This window comes from Colobus angolensis, unplaced genomic scaffold (assembly GCF_000951035.1).
Source record: "Colobus angolensis palliatus isolate OR3802 unplaced genomic scaffold, Cang.pa_1.0 Scaffold329, whole genome shotgun sequence".
In the NCBI taxonomy this organism is placed as follows: Eukaryota; Metazoa; Chordata; class Mammalia; order Primates; family Cercopithecidae; genus Colobus; species Colobus angolensis.
The window spans coordinates 241,923-257,087 of NW_012116588.1; the positions used below are offsets into that span (position 1 = coordinate 241,923).

The following is a 15,165-nucleotide window of genomic DNA, read 5'->3' on the forward strand; positions in this document are numbered from 1 at the left end:
AAACAAACGGCATAGTAGGAAGACTGACGTTTGTGCTCCTCATGAGCTGAAAGAGCTAATATTTATTGAGCCAGGAACTGTACCAAAACCTTTACATACATAATCTCATTGATTCCTCACAACAAATACTGTTACCTTTATTTTATCAATGAGGAAGCTGAGGTTGGGGGACATATTCAGAGTCATATGGGTGAGGCTGAAATCCAGGAGTATTTGATTCTAAATGCTAGTGCTTCTAATCAAAACCTAGACTCTGTCTCTCTCTCTCTCTCTTTTTTTTTTTTTTTTTTTTTTTTTTAGCAACAAGGTCTCGCTCTGTCATCCAGACTGGAGTGCATGGTGCAGTCATAGCTCACTGCAGCCTTCACCTCCTGAACTCAAGCAGTCCTCCCACCTCAGCCTCCCAAGTAGCTGGGCCTGCAGGTGTATGCCACCATGCCTGGCTAGTTTTTTGTTTTTCTTTTTGAGACAGATTCTCGCTCTGCTGCCCAGGCTTGAAGGCAGTGGCGGGATCTTGGCTCACTCCCCTCCACCTCCTGGGTTCAAGTGATCCTTCCACCTCAGCCTCCTGAGTAGCTGGAATGACCGGCACGTACCACTACTCCCAGGTAATTTTTGTATTTTTAGTAGAGACAGTGTTTTACCATGTTGGCCAGTCTGGTCTTAAACTCCTGACCTCAAATGATCCACCTCCCTGGGCCTCCCAAAGTGCTGGGATTACAGCTGTGAGCCACCGCACCCGGCCCTGGCTAGTATTTCTGTTTGTTTGTTTTGTAGAGATGGGGTCTTGCTATGTTACCCAGGCTGTTCTCAAACTTCTGGGCTCAAGCGATCCTCCCACCTTGACCTCCCAAAGTGCTGGGATTTCAGGCATGAGCAACCACACCCAGCGCAAAATCTAGACTCTTAATCATTGCACAAACTGGTCTCCCAAATTATTAGGCCTCTTGGAAGACAAGAGAGTTTTCATTACTCTGGTAAGAATAACCGTTCTGGAATAATCTCCCTGGTATTTGTGATAGCATTTATTTTATAAAACACATTTGATAACAAGAAAAACATGGGTCTATTTCTGTTAAACACAGGCAAGCAAAAGTCATACATAAAAACACAGCTAGACAGAACACCTAGTGCTTTCACAAGTATCTACTTTAATTAATGTCGGTAAACAACATAACCCAATGCAGTGACGCACTTGCAAAAATTACATCTCAGTCCAACTAGATCATAGTTTCCCAGTCAATACAGCTTAAGTTTCTCTGAAAACAAAACAGTGTATGTATTATGAAAAACAAGAAAACACAGTTGGGCTCAGTGGCTCATGCCTGTAATCCCAGCACTTTGGGAGGCTAAGGTGGGCAGATTGCTTGAGCCCAGGAGTTTGAGACCAGTCTGAGCAGGGAAACCCAGTCTCTACAAAATACAAAAAAATTAGCTGGGTGTGGTGGTGCATGGTCTATAGTCTCAGCTCCTCCAGAGAGTCTGAGATGGGAGGATCACTTGAGCCTGGGGAGGTCGAGACTGCAGTGAGCCACGATTGCATCACCGCACTCCAGCCTGGGTGACGGAGTGAGATCCTGTCTCAAAAAAAAGAAAAATCAAAATAAGAAATCCCTTTTCATAGCGATAAAACAATCAGCTAACTGCTAAAGAATCTTCACAGGCACGGCCGGGTACAGTGGCTCACACCTGTAATCCCAGCACATTGGGAGGCCACGGCAGGACGATTGCTTGAGGTCAGGAGTTTGAAACCAGCCTGGTCAATCTAGCAAGACTTCCTCTCTACAGAAACAAAAAAAATTAGCCAGGCACCCTCGTGCTCAGTGCCTGTAGTCCCAGCACTTTCAAAGGCTGAAGCGGAAGGATCCTTTGAGCCCTGGAAGGTCGAGGCTGCAGTGAGTTATGATCACACCACTGCACGCCAGCCTGGGTGAAAGAGCAAGACCCTGTCTCAAAAAAAAAAAGAATCTTCACAAGCATCCCTTCCTCCCAAGGCTCCTCCCTTGTCTCATCTGAAGGTTTGCTCCCCAGAACTACGAGAACCCTCTACATCTCTCTTTCTCAGCCCAGCCAGGATGTAGGACTCTCTGGGCTGGAGTCCTACATCCCAGGCCTCAGCTACAAGGTGAGTCCAGTCTAAGAGCCAGCTCCTCTCATTGTCTATTTCATTTATTTATTAAAAGTGTAGACGTAAAGTGTCTACTTCGTCCTCTCTTGCTTAAAGTGGGTATGTCTGGAAGAGTCTACAGCCACAGAGGGGATTTTCATCTTAGAGTTGTGAGGTCTCTTTGAGAGACTCTCCATTCCATTGAATAGGCATGGCTTAGATCTCTCCGGACAATCTGTACTTACCTTGGGAATTAAAAGATTCCACAGGGTTGAGATGCTGAAAAGATGAGAAAGTTCCAGGAGTTCTGATATATTTAGGAGACCCTGCAGTTTGGCTGACGACAGTGGTAACCCTCAAAGGCTAGAAATGGCTCTCAAATCTGAGCTCTCTGCAGAAAACAAGCCCAGGAAAAAGGCTGCTTTGGTATTTCTGAGAATGAAACTAGAAGGTTGCCGCCTTTTTTAAGTTTCCATTTCTCAGAATGCTCCTACTCACTTTAGGCCTGCCTTTCTAGCTTCAAGGGGGAAAAAAAGTGCTATTTCCTGCTTATCAGTAGACTAAGTAGGTCAAAGACTAGTTCTGGCTAAAGACTAAAGAAACTTTATCAGAAGAAATCCTTCAACACCCTGGAGAACAATGCTACAAAAAAGTTTTTTCTGGATACACACCAAACTGTTTTTAAGGATACTCTCTCAGGAGTGGAACTGGAGAGGAAGAAGATGGAAAGGGAGAAGAGAATTGTTACCTTGTACAGTAGGCCTGAGTTACTCAAGAAATATTTTTCTGTTGGCAAGGAAAAGGGAAAAAACAAAATGAAAAGAAACAGTGAAAGAGCCAGAAAGGAAATTAAACGGTGCATCTTACTGACTTTCTCTTTTAATTTTTATAGTAGCCTACATAATCCTAATAGTTGTAACTGGAGCCGAGATGAAATTCCTGCTGGATTCACTGTTACTAATTTAGCTGCCAATACCGTTGCTATCGTTCTAATCAAGTTCCTGCTAATTTTTGACCTGCTGTCTCCCTCAACAGCCCACAGGAGTCACAATTCCCTTGAGCTCTTGTTGGTTTCTTGTTCCATTTCTTTTGGGCGTCTATCTTTATACATTGAAAAAATTATTATGGTGTGGATTTAGCAATCATTTTTAGCTATAAGAAAAGGTGCTGTGCACTAGAGGTAATTGAATTAGAGATGTCATTCATTAATCAGATAATTAGTTCCCAATCTTGGCTGCTTGTCCAAATCCTTTGGCATACTTTTTAAAAATTCAGATGCTAACGTCCTTCCTCAGACATTCTGAATTAGACTGGTGCAATATCATCAGGAGGTAGAGAAATATCACATATACACAACATACATACATAGGCATAAACAAAGAGACAGACACAAACAGATCTTAAAATTTTCATTTAAAATCTTAGTCATGAATTAGGTATACATAAACACAAAATTTAATAATTTTGGTAAAAGTTGATTCTCATTTTTGCCTATTAATATTTTCTTTCGATCTCATCTTTCCATAGACATTTGTTTAGGATGACAGCTTTCTTTAAAAACAAAATCCTTTTAGATATAAAAGTTCAAATCTTCAAAGCTGTACCTATCTTAATTATGACTCAAAACCAGTAAGTTTTTATAGCTTAAAATCAGTAAGGCTTTTATCACTTAACCATGGATGCAAGAGGCATCCCCAAGAAGGATGCAAGCCATGCAGCCCTTCTGCAGGCGCGGTGGCTCACTCCTGTAATCCCAGTATTTTGGGAGGCTGCAGTGGGCGGATCACTTGAGGTCAGGAGTTCGAGACCAGCCTGGCTAATATGGTGAAACCCCGTCTCTACAAAAAATACAAAAATTAGCCAGGCGTGGTGGCGCATGTCTGAAATTCCAGATACTCGGGAGACTGAGGCAGGAGAATCACTTGAGCCTGGGAGGTGGAGGTTATAGTGACCGAGATCACGCCACTGCGCTCCAGCGTGGGCGACAGAGTGAAACTGTGTCTCAAAAAAAAAGACAATGAAGGTTCAGATGACAAACGCCTCTTATGGACTGGGACCTTTTATTAAGACAAACTTCTCTGAGAGCTGGCACAGTCGGACGAAAACGCTGCTTATCTTAGAGCTTGGGTTCCAGGCGGGCCGCCTGATGCAAACCAGCAACACTTGCGCCCCCTGGCGGCGAAGGCCAGAGAGAATATTTTAAAACCGGGCTCTCGGGACGTAAAACGAAAGAAGAATCTCATCTTACGATTTTCTTCCTTGTGACAAACAACACAAACGACATCGACAATGCACACAAGGACTTTTTATTATTCCTGGGAGGCTGTGAATCATAACCAGACCAAATTTATAAAAGTTACAATTCAAAGAACTCATTCTTACAAATGTTTTTCTCCTGCCGATCTGAATTTGGAAAGGAAAAGACAAGGAAAATGTTTAACGTTCTCCTCTCCACAGGGCACTGCAGGTAGATACGTGGGGGAGCTGACTTTGGTAAGAATTTTTACCTTTTGCAGGTTCTTTCAGCTCTTCCGGGATCCCACCTACAGGCTCTGAAGTGAGTGGCACATCCCAGCCTTCTAGGGTCCCATTTTCACTACCAGAAACTATAGGGGAGGCAAAACTTTACCTCTGTTCTCCTAGGGATTTTGGCTAGGCCTGAGGATTAAATTGGCCTACGACAGATTAACAAGAGAAAAACCTACAGATTTTTACATATAGGAGCCCCTATAGAAAATTGAAGAAGTGCTGAAACCTAAATGCTTATGTAGTAGGATGAGCAAAGAGTGTAATTGTAGAAAAGTAATTACATTAAATTATGTGTGGAGGCAAAGGAAGATAAGGGTTATTTTAGCAAGGTCTGTTTGTAGAGGATTATCCTGGTTATGACCTCTGTCAAAGAATGCTTTTTCTTCTCCTGCTACAGGGAGGACATCTTTCACATGGGACTTTTATCTCCTGTTTTCAGGAAGAAAAAAAGATTAAGATTCCCTTTTTGCATCTTCTATTTTCTTTGTATGATTATTATTATTATTTCAACAGTTTTGGGGGAATAGGTGGTGTTTGGTTACATGGATAATTCTTCAGTAGTAATTGCTGAGATTTTGGTGCACCCATCACCTGAGCAGTGTACGCTGCACCCAGTGTGTAGCCTTTTATCCCTCACCCTTCTCCCACCCTTCCCCCGAGTCCTCAAAGTCTATTATATTATTTTTATGCCTTTGCATCCTCATATGCATCTGCTTTCTTTTTTTTTTTGGAGACGGAGTCTCGCTCTGTCGCCCAGGCTGGAGTGCAGTGGCGCCATCTCGGCTCACTGCAAGCTCCGCCTCCCGGGTTCACCCCATTCTCCTGCCTCAGCCTCCGGAGTAGCTGGGACTACAGGCGCCCGCCATCTCGCCCGGCTAGTTTTTTGTATTTTTTTTAGTAGAGACGGGGTTTCACCGTGTAGCTCAGGATGGTCTCGATCTCCTGACCTCGTGATCCACCCATCTCGGCCTCCCAAAGTGCTGGGATTACAGGCTTGAGCCACGCATCTGCTACTTTCAAGTGCCTTTAGCTCAAAATAATCCTTATGCCAAAATGGCATATTTGGGGACAACCGATTCTGCCACCCTTTGGTACCTTTAGCCAAACAGAGGTTTGCTTTACAGACCTCCTGATTTCTGTGACTGGCAACTGCACAAGGAGGGCACACCCACATGCGATCTTCCCACAATAATGACCCATGGGGAAGCAAGGAAAGAAGGCTGCTTCTGTCCTAATTGTGTTGCTCTGTTGCGCAGTTCCCTAAAATGTCTGCCCCCACCCCAGCCCGCTCTACCCCATATTTTATGGAGTTAGGTGAAGAGCTTTCTCCTCCTTTACTTGCCCATCATCTTCTTCCCTATAGGCATGAGTTCCGGCTGCTCATGAAATCAGTTGGAACATAAGGGGCACTACTGCACTGATAATCTTGGCTCCTTACTCAAAGGCACTGAGAACCACCTCTTCCTAGGCTGCAATGTGGGAAATGCCTCACATACTCTATGGGAGACTGCAGAGAAGAAAGGGGTCACTGGAACAATCAACTCAAACAGGATATAAAAATGGAATGTATGCTATGATTACAACTCTGCTAAAATATATCTGCCGGTAGACTAGCCCAGGAAATGAACAAGCAAAAGTGAAAGCAGCTGCATGATTCGGTGGTAATCATAGGGATTGAATTTTCTTTTGTGGTTCTCTATTTTCCAATCTTTCTATAATGTAATTATATAGAACTTGTAATGACAGATATATTTTTTATGTTTCTTAGTATACAAAATGCTATCCTCTGAACATTTTCCTATTATGTAAGTCATTTAAGTAATCATATTGATTTTGTAGAAAAATTCAGAGGCTACGAATACCATCAGTATTCTAAGTGTATTTGATCCAAGTCTCAACATAAAATCAAATGAATTACTGTCAACACAGAAGGAGATTTATGCCTTTAACTTTGATGTACAAACAGAAGAACATAGAAGCTAACATGGACTTTGGAGTCGGACAGACATGGGTTCAGATCTCAGACTCAGAATTTGCTAGTGCTGTGATCTTGGGTAAGGTATTTATGATTTCTTTGTTTATTTATTTACTTATTTATTTATTTTTAGAGCTAGAGTCTTGTGGTGTTGTCCAGGCTGGAGTGCAGTAGTATGATCATGGCTCACTGTAACCTTGAACTCCTGGGCTTAGACAATCCTTCCACCTCAGTCTCCCAAGTAGCTGGACTACAGGAGCATGCCACCAAACCCTGCTAATTTTAAAAAAAAATTTTATAGAGCTAGGGTCTCTCTATATTGCCCAGGCTGGTCTCAAACTCCTGGCCTCAAGCAATCCTCCAGCTTTGGCCTCCTAAGGTGCTGGGATCACAGGTGTGAGCCGTCGAAACTGGCCCTAAGTATTTATCTTTTAAGTCAGAGTCTCCTCAGCTGTAAATTGGAACTATTAAGATCTAAAATTTATTGAGACTTTCCACATACTATGCTTTATTTAAATGTCTTATTTATTTGTTTGTTTGTTTATTTTTTAAGGCTGGAATGCAGTAGCATGATCTTGGCTCACTGCAACCTTTGCCTCCCGGGCTCAAGTGATTCTTCTGCCTCAGCCTCCCAAGTAGCTGGGATTACAGGTGCGTGCCACCACACCCAGCTAATTGTTTTGTATTTTTAGTAGACACAGAGTTTCACCATGATGGCCAGACTGGTCTTGAACTCCTGACCTCAAGTGATCTTCCTGCCTCAGCCTCTCAAAGTGCTGGAATTTCAGGCATGAGCCACCATGCCCAGCCAATGTCATATTTATTTATTATTTTTACTTTTTCAGACAGTATCATGCTCTGTCCCTCAGGCTACAGTGTAGCGGCTTTCTATAGCCTCAGCCTCCTGGTTGATCAAGTGGTCCTCCCACCTCAGCCTCCAAAGTAGCTGAGACTACTGGCACGCACCACCATGCCTGACAAATTTTGGGGGCTTGTTCGTTTGTTTGTTTTGTGGAGATGGGGTTTCACCATGTTACCCAGGCTGGTCTCAAACTCTTGGGCTGAAGTGATCCACCTGCCTCGGCTTCTCAAAATACTGGGATTACAGGTGTCAGCCACCATGGTCAGCCTAAATGTAGTATTAGCTTTCAATCTTCATCTTTACCTTAAGACATAGGTATGAATTTTACCTCTGTTTTATAGATGAGAAAACTGAATCTTAAAGAGGTAAAGTAACTTGCTCAAGGTCATCCAGCCAATTAAGAATAGAATTGGAATTCCAGGCCAGAGTTGATCTGACCCCTGGACTCAAGCTCTTAACACTTACACAGCCTTATCCTACCTTACTGCTATACATAATTCAAAGACTGGTTGGGGGGTTAAAAGATACATTTTTAAAACAATTTGCACCATGTCTAGCACATACTAAGCACTTAATATATGTTTGTTGTAACTGTATATATCAAAGGAGACATCAATGGGACTGTAAAGGTATTTTGATGTATTAGCCTTTGGCTGATGGGGTTTGTCATATTTGGCTGGCTAGGAAGGAAGCACCTGCTTCCTTCGTTGTCTCCCCCTCTACCACGTGCCTCTTTCAAGCTGTACAACTGGGCAAAGACAGCCTTCCCTGATTAAAGCAGGGATGAGGGACTTTATCTGCAATTGGTCCAAGAGAACTCTGAAGTAGTAAACAATAACAAGAGAAAATACATCGTGGCTATGTCTTAATTTCTCATTATTCACACCTTTTCTAAATTGAGAATGAAAGAAGGAAAAGAAGTGAAAACTGATCCCGTTTCTTTCAAAATCATGTTTGCCTTCTGTTAACTGAAGATACTGAATGGGGCAGCTAAGGGCCCTCCTTCCCCTTGTGAATGAGGTAGATTCAGAGAGAAAGCACTGTCCCTGGAACTTTCTAAATGCCCATTTCCTTTGATAATCAGCAATATCTGCTCTGACGTTGTACCTATATTTGTCAGGGATTTTAAGGGAAGGAAGGTGGGGACATCATAATTCTACATCACCAGGAAATGCCTGCAAGGTTGCAAGGGGAGAAGGTAAGATGCAGCAGCCTTAGAGGGGATCTGGCAGTTCCTGTCAGGAGGGCCTGACCTTGGATGGATCAGGAAGATGACCAGAGTCTGATCCTCAGCTTTGCAGATCAAGAAATTCTGATTTTTCCAGAATGATCAAGAGGCTCTGTGATGACTGCAGATATCAACTGTAAGAAACAGAATAGGCTAGTCAGCTGTGTGCTTACAATAAAGGCTAACACTTTCCAGAGACAAGAGCTTGACAGAGGACCCTAATGGAAAACATAAGTATTCTTGTTCACTCTGAATATTCCAGCATACACTGGAGAGTATTTTCAGAGTATTTATAACTTCTCAGTTTGGATTATGAGAGTAAGGATTCTATTTAAATGTCACATTTGCCGGGCGCGGTGGCTCAAGCCTGTAATCCCAGCACTTTGGGAGGCCGAGACGGGCGGATCACGAGGTCAGGAGATCGAGACCATCCTGGCTAACATGGTGAAACCCCGTCTCTACTAAAAAATACAAAAAACTAGCCAGGCGAGGTGGCGGGCGCCTGTAGTCCGAGCTACTCCGGAGGCTGAGGCAGGAGAATGGCGTAAACTCGGGAGGCGGAGCTTGCAGTGAGCTGAGATCTGGCCACTGCACTCCAGCCTGGGCGACAGAGCCAGACTCCGCCTCAAAAAAAATAAATAAATAAAAATAAATAAATAAATGTCACATTTAACAAGCTTGGCCACTTACTTGATATGTGACTTTGAGAAAGTGAAATTCTCTGTGCTTCAGTTGTGTCATTTATGAAGTGGAGATAATGTGTAGATATTTCATAGAGTTGTTGTGAGAATGTATGCAAAGCATTTAGCAAATTGTAGCTGATTATAGTAAGATTTCAATAAATAATAGCATGTGGTTATTATAAACTTTGTATTTATTTCAGATTGAAGCTTCTTGAAAATAATTTTATGTTCAGCTTGCCCAAAACCTTGGGGAAACGGAGGCAAGTCAGCTTCATAGAAGATCGAGTTGACCTCTGCAGTTTCTCCTCTTTTCTCAAATGGGTTTCTCCATGCCAGAGTTTCTCTTTTTAAAAAGTCCTGTTTAGGCTGGGCGCGGTGGCTCATGCCTGTAATCCTAGCACTTTGGGAGGCTGAGGCAGGTGGATTGCTTGAGCTCAGGAGTTTGAGACCAGCCTGGGCAAGATGGCAAAATCCTGTCTCTACAAAAAGTGCCAAAATTATCCAGGCGTGGTGGCGCACACCTGTAGTCCCAGCTACTCAGAAGCTGAGGTGGGAGGATCGCCTGATCCTGGGAAGTCGAGGCTGCAGTGAGCTGTGATTGCGCTACTGCACTCCAATGTGAGCAAAAAGAATGAGACCCTGTCTCAAAAAAATTTTTAATTAAAAAAATATTAAAAGGTCCTGTTCATGGTCAGAGGCATCTTTTCTTTTCTCTTTGTACCCTATGTCAGTTTTACGTGACCACAGATTTTTTTTTAATGCAGTGTCGAGGTTATATAATTCATGTTTCTACCCATAGTTCTCCAAGTTAAGTTCTTCCTCTGCAGCTCCGGGTTAGGGTGGTGAGCCTTAGTTTCACTCTCTGTGCTCCCTTGCAGCCCTTTTAGAGTCACCTGTTTCCAAGATATCATTGCCTTTTTTGTCATCAGAACTTGACGTCAGCATTTTGTTCTCTTAGTTGATGCAGCAAAATGTATACGTTATCAGATGCAGTGATTGGGGTTTTCTGTTCACTTCCCATCAGAACTAATCTGAATAAGATGATTCTTTCATCCAGGTCACCTTTTCATCCAGTAAACCTATCTCCAGGGATTTATTACCATACCAGAAAAAGAAAAGGTTGTATGCCTGAGTATGTGCCTGGCTTAATTTTAATTGGTGTAAAATTGCTAGTGACACAAATAACAAGAGAAAGATCATTGAAATTTCGTATGATCTGGCTAGAATGTGGTGCACCCATTAAAAATGATTATATTGAAGACTGCTACAACATGAGGAAATGCCTGCATTAGTCGGCTACAGCTACAAAACAAACAACCTTGAAATCTCAGTCATTAAATAATAAGCTTTTATTTCTCATTCATGCACTTTCAGATCAACTGAATTTTGGTGGAGCTAGTTAGAACTGGTGGAACTTGGCTCCAGGCCATGAGTTGAGTTGGAGTTGGATTCACATATCTCAGTGGCTGGAGCACCACCCAGGGTACATTCTTTGCATGGAAATAACAGAAACCCGAGACAGTAAACCCAATGCTGAAAGTCCATGTACAGCCTCAGTGCACATCACAACTACTAACATTCCAAGTCACATGGCCAAGGCCAGATTATAGGGGTGGAAAATATCTCTACCTCTAACATTAGTAACTACAAAGGGTATAGATATAGACAGGTATGAAATTTTGGGAACAATAATGTAGTCTATAGCAATATCTCACACAACAATTAAATGAAAAAAGCACACATATAGGATATAAAGTTGACAGCACAACTTGATCATAACTATGTGAAAATATTTTTCCATATCAACAAAGAATAGAAATAAATAAGCAAAAATGAAAACAATGTTACACCCAGATAACAAGATGATTTAAGAACTTTTTTGTTTGTTTGTTTGTTTGTTTGTTTGTTTGTTTGAGACAGAGTTTCACCCTTTTTTGCCCAGGCTGAAGTGCAGTGGTGCGATCTCAGCTCACCACAACCTCCGCCTCCAGGTTCAAGCAATTCTCCTGCCTCAGCCTCCGGAGTAGCTGGGATTACAGGCATGCGCCACCACGCCCAGCTAATTTTGTATTTTTAGTGAAGACAGGGTTTCTCCATGTTGGTCAGGCTGGTCTCGAACTCCTGACCTCAGGTGATCCACCCGCCTCAGCCTCCCAAAGTGCTAGGATTACCAGCGTGAGCCACTGCACCCAGCCTGATTTAAGAACTTTTAATTTTGCTTTTCTCCATTTCCGAAGCTTCCATAATAATATTATATTACCCTTTTTAAGAGTAAGTTTTAGAAGCTTCTCACAGCTTCCAAAGCTTCTCTTTTATCTTAGTTATTTCATCTAGTTAATTGCTTTGTCCATCCATATTAAGACTTTGTAGAAAACATTGAGAATTCTAAGTACAACCCAGTTAGTCAATTATTCTTAGTCCCCACCAGTTCCTAATCTTACATTTGAATCTAACAAACTATCATCATAGATTCTTAATTTGACCTGTTGCCTAAAAACAATTGAGTTGCCTTTATTGTTCCCTTATTCTTCATTATTACAGTGTTAAAGATTATTCTCCACACTGACTTCTTTGAAATCACTAACATTAGAAATTCATACTATTGAATAGAATCATTGTAGATTCTAGTTTTCTAAAAGCTACAAGTACAGTTCAGCAAATATTTACGGAGCACCTGCTGTGTGTTAGGCACTGTACTAGTTGCTCTACTCATCCTCTTACTTTCAAGGAGCTCACAGTCTTAATAGGAAGAGAAATGTGCACACATTTTTTGAGGACAGAAATAAGAAACTAGGAGAAGGGTTCAATGGTTCTCAACCCTTGTAACATATTAGAATCATTTGGACTTTTTTTTTTAAGAGATAGAGTCTTGCTCTCTAACCCAGGCTGGAGTGTAATGGAGTAATCATAGCTCACTGTAGCCTCAAACTCCTGGGCTCAAGTGATCCTCCCACCTTGGCCTCTGGAGTAGCTAGGACTAAAAGCATGCACTACCATGCCCAGCTAAGTTTTTAAAAAACTTTTTTTTTTTTTTTGAGACGGAGTCTCCCTCTGTCGCCCGGGCTGGAGTGCAGTGGCCGGATCTCAACTCACTGCAAGCTCCGCCTCCCCGGTTTTTACGCCATTCTCCAGCCTCAGCCTCCCAAGTAGCTGGGACTACAGGCGCCCGCCACCTCGCCCAGCTAGTTTTTTGTGTTTTTTAGTATAGACGGGGTTTCACCGTGTTAGCCAGAATGGTCTCGATCTCCTGACCTCGTGATCCGCCCGTCTCGGCCTCCCAAAGTGCTGGGATTACAGGCTTGAGCCACCGCGCCCGGCTAAAAAACATTTTTGTAGAGATGGGGTCTTGTTATGTTGCCCAGGCTGGTCTCCTGGCCTCAAGTGATTGCCCCCGACCTCAGCCTCTCAAAGTTCTGGTATTACAGGCACAAACCACTGCACCCTGCCTGGACAACATTTAATAAATACCGATGCCCGAGCCTGTATCCAGACTTGCTAAGGTTAATTAGTCTGGTGTCTGGCCTGATCACTGATTTTTTTTTTTTTTTTAAGTTCCCCAGGAAATTGTAATGAGCATCCAGGGTTGAGAATCGCTGAATTAGTTATTCTACTTTCATCCTGATTGAGTTGTTTCACTAGATTAAAAACTGACAAAGACTCTCAAATTCAATATTTAAAACAATTCTTTACAAATCAATTATGTTATTAAAAATTATATGATGCATGCATATATTTTAAAAAGTCAAATGGTACTAAGGCTTATGACTAAAATATAACAATTCCCTGTCCCACTCATACTCCTTCATACCCTGTTGACTTTGACTCTTTACATTATTTTTATAGAATTCATACATCTCCTTACATCAGAATGTCAATGCACTGGCATCTTTCGCAAAATCGATTGCTGAGCTTCATTTCCTCCTACCCAAAAATACCTTAAAGCCCCCAAGGAAAGGTCAAAAGGAAGAAACACCAGGTAATTAGAGCAGTGGGAAGCAAGGGAGAGGTTTTTCTTTTCAATCTGTGCCTAGGTGCAGACTAGCCCTTCTAACGGGCCTAAGCAATTTAGAAAGGCAGCTAAGAGAGCTTCTCGAAACCCTGCCTGCTCTTCCACCTCTTGGGAGGCTGAGGAGCTTTACCTAAAGTCATAACCAAAATTTCCACATGCTCTCCTGGATTCAAGCCTCCCCAGAGTCAATCAAGTTATCCTAAACTTTTCTAGAAGTTAAAAACAGTTTGGAAATAGGAATACTTCCAAAGCAATGTAAAAATCCTTGCAAAAGCAAGAGTAATTTGAAGAGCACAGAATTGGCTCAGCCATTTGAGGAGCTGACTAGAAAAAGGGAATTTTTATTTTATTTCTCATATGTATCATATACATTGGAAAGTTTCACTTAAGGAGATAGTAAAAGTTTAATTGAGGTAGTAGGCATTTGAATAAGGATGTGACTGACAAGTAAGGATTTCAAAGGTGGAGGGGACAGAAAAGGGTTTAAAGACTGAGAAAACGGCACAGGCACAGACCTAGAGTCAGGGATGTGTGTGCGTGGTGTCGGTGGTAAAGTTGCCACTCAGGATCCCAGTAAACTCTGAGAGCTGGATTTAAAAATTAGCACCAAGTCATAATGGAAGAGATCAGAGATGTGCAAAGGCCTCTTATAGGAAGACTATTTTCCAGGCAGTGGCAGAGTATAAGGCGTTTCTAGCCTACATGTGTGTATTTATATACGTAGAGAATAAATGTAGGCAAAAAATGTTGGGGGCAGTACAGAGAGGGTTGGTGGTGAACCTGGAAACTTTAGAAACCAAGACAGAGAAAAAAAAATTCATCTGAAGGCAGAGAATAATGAAAAACTAGTCGTCCTTAGCATTCTAAATTTGCTTTAGCCGGTAAACCTATAAACTAATTTATCTAGTGCTTGTGATAGAAATATCTTTATTTTAGAAATATTGCAATCTTATTTTATATTAAGTTGGTGCAAAAGTAACTGCAGTTTTTGCACTTTTGAACCCACCTAATAGATATTGCAATAGTCTAATACGGCCTGAAGACTTAATATTTGAATCAAATTACTAGCTTCCCTTACTGTAAGGCCATGTTCATACAATTTGGCTTCCTAAATTACTGTTGAGGGCATTGATTAGCAAAAGCATTTAACCCACTTATGACTATGGTCCTCACTATAAATTAACAGAGTAGCATTTTCATTTATGCATTGGTCCTTTGTGAGCTTGATTAGCATAAAGCATCCCCAAGAAACTGATCTAGACTTGGTACAAAAAGGCAATCGAGTTCTGGACCTGGAAAGCTTGAGACCCATAGCCAGTATGGGTCAAGTGCCAGTGCCAGTCAACCAGCTACTTTTGAGACCTATCCAGTCAAAGTAACCAGCCTGGAGGGCACCATACCACCACCCAAAAAATATACCACCTAGGCTGGGGTGCATGAGAAACCCTGGGAGATGGAGATACAATGAGGGATGTGGTTGGGAGAGCAAGTCAGGGCATATTAATGAAAGCCTTGAAAATTGGTTAGGTTTGAAGGCTGTGGGGACTCACTGAAGATATGTTAGCAAGGTATTACATAAAATCAGTTCCCTATTTAAGGAGAACTTCTCCATTTAATGGATGATAGCTGGATTGAATGGGAAAGCTGGAGACAGGGGACTAATTTAGTCTATTGTAATTGCATAGGTAGGAGGTGAAGGAGACTTGAAAAGGCCAGTGGCACTGAAATAGAGTGGAAGGCTCAGCTCCAAGAGACATTTCTGTGGCTCCAGG

General features: G+C 42.1%; 1 protein-coding gene across 1 annotated transcript in view; it reads right to left on the minus strand.

The window, feature by feature from the left end:
- The window catches only part of LOC105518739 (schlafen family member 13-like), a 30,424-nt gene extending 27,786 nt beyond the window's left edge, over nucleotides 1-2,638 (minus strand). The window contains exon 1 of the mRNA XM_011951842.1: nucleotides 2,353-2,638. The gene's annotated coding sequence lies outside the window, so the exon portion shown is untranslated. The remainder of the gene's footprint in view (nucleotides 1-2,352) is intronic.
- Between the last annotated feature and the right edge of the window lie 12,527 nt (nucleotides 2,639-15,165).